Raw genomic sequence first — 2,589 nt, forward strand, 5'->3', positions numbered from 1 at the left:
AATATGACATTTAGGTTTGCCTCACTTGGTTTCATATACCTTGTTTATTAGCTAAATAATATTTTTCCAATAATATGAATAAAAGAAATAAATGCCAAAAACGTTTTTTTATTCTTTGTCACTGAATCATATATCTGTCCCATAATTATGTTGCTCTGACAAATGGTAATTGGCTCAATGTTTTGCTTTATGGGTAATATTAATATATAATGAGGTCTGTCAAAGACTGTCAGTCTCATTAACGAAGTGATGTAATCTAATTATTTTGTCCCCGTGTAAAAGTTTTATGAGATTAGTCTGTTGATTCTGAAATGCGTAAAACATATATGTAAAATTAGACCAGGTACTGTTAGAAAAGGTATGCCTGCGTGTGTATCTATTTGTTAGTTTATTTTCACCTACATCTATCTCTCCGTCTATATACCATTCTACAATTAAACGACACGTTGTTATCTCTATAAGAACCAAGGAAAACTCTGTACAGTATGTGAGGCTGCAGAATGGTACCCAAGATCCGTAACTTGCCGGGCTTCATTTCTTCCGTAACGAAACTTTAGATAGAGGATTAACAAAGTTCGATCCATGAAGTGAAAAAAGTCCTTTTCCCGGGATTAATTTCCTTGCCGAAGGCCGCGCTGTCTTCCCCAAACTTTAACTGTTTTATGTTCTGCTAATAAAAGGCTGTAGAAGTAAATGTAGATTCTCTACTGGAAGGCAACATCGACAAGTATTGCTACATCTTTTTTGGCACCCTATTAGTTAAACAGCGTGTTCATAGTGTAAATCATGACCATAGCTATGGGGATGATTAGTATGAGATTATGACATAATGGCAATGCGAGAAAGAGAAGGGTTGAGAGCGGGGGGGGGGAGATATATAAACTGAAAGAGGGCGGGGAAGTAGATAGACTGATAGAAACAATTGCGACTCTCCGCCATTTTCCCTCACATTCCAGCTTCTCCCTTACCTTCCTCTTCATTCTAGATTCTTAATATGATAATATTAACATCAGTAATGATAATAATAAAAATGCTTTTAATAATCATCATCATCATCATTATTGTCATCGTCATCATCATCGTCATCGTCACTGTCATCATCATCATCATCATCATCATCATCATCATCATCATCATCATCACCATCATCATTGTCATCATCATCATCATCATTGTCATCATCATCATCATCATCATTGTCATCATCATCGTCATCTTCATCATCATCATCATCACCGTTAAGTGAAGAGTAAAGAAACGCGGGTTCTTAAGTCGTCACCCGACGAGATCCTCGCAGGGGTTGGAATAGACTGATCAAAGCAGAGGAACATGATTGTAATGCGATGCCATTTCAAAAGTAACCCTGATTTGAGAGGCTGCCGGAGGGGAATGCGATCTGGAAAGAAGAGAGACCGCTTGGTCGGTCCGAATAACAACTGGCAGGACGAGCACGAGCAATAAGAACTAGTGGTTGGCTCTCAGAAGTAGAATTGGATGAGATCAAGGGGCAAATAGAAAGTGAAGAAAATAGCAAAAGTAGCGGAAATGGTGGTGAACAGGATACTGTGGATAATAATGAGACCGTGTTTGAGAAATGTTTGTTGAAATTTCTGATGAAAGAGTTAAGGCAAATGAAGAGAATGTAAATAAACGTGATGAAAACAGAATGAGAACGGACGGCTTGGGAAATGGTGCAATTCGGATTTGATAATTGTTGCAAGAAGAAATGTCAAGAAATGAGATTGAGAACCCCATTAATTTGAGGTTCTATGATAAAAGAAAATTCAGTGATGTAACTGCAGGGTGTGTAGTCGCAAAAATACATTAAGAAAAGAAAAGGATTAAGAAAAGGAAACCAAAATAGATGAGTGACCCTTGGTAGAAAAAGAGGAATACCCGCACAGTGGATCTCGGAAAGGAGATCAGGAAATTGCAAAGTATGAAAGATCAGAAAAGACTGAATGTAGTCACTGAGGAGTTGAAACAAAGGAAAATCAGTTTGAACAGAAAAGGCTGTTTAGAAACCTGGAAAGGGTGGAACACGGAAATGATGAACATCCAAATACAGAGGCATCCAACCAATTTTGGAGAGAAATTTTGGTGAAAACATAACAATGAGACAAACTGGATCAGAAGAGTTGAACCAGAAGTGAGCGAAAAAAATGTAAACAGGCGGACATCTACATAACAACAGGAATGTTTCATAAGCAATTAAACAAACTCACTAAATGGAAATCGCCATGAATCCTAGGGATTTCAGCTATGTTTGACGAATGTCTCACTTCTGGACATGTTCCAACTTGACTTAGTAAGGGGAGAACAGTACTGATAATGACGGACAAATCAAAAGGCAATGTAGTTACCAACTATAGACTAATTACCTGCTTAGCTTAAATGTGGAAGCTACTCATCACCATTTCATAAGAGGAAATTTATGGACACTTAGAGGAAAACAGCATACTGGCAGAAGAGCAAAAGGATGCAAAAAAGATCAGGGGCACAAAAGACCAAATTTCTCATTGCCAAAGTCGTCAAGGCCATCAAAAAGAACTGTAAGAGAAGCAAGGACGGTCGTCATGGGAAGGGGTT

Source organism: Penaeus monodon, chromosome 8 (assembly GCF_015228065.2).
Source record: "Penaeus monodon isolate SGIC_2016 chromosome 8, NSTDA_Pmon_1, whole genome shotgun sequence".
NCBI lineage: Eukaryota > Metazoa > Arthropoda > Malacostraca > Decapoda > Penaeidae > Penaeus > Penaeus monodon.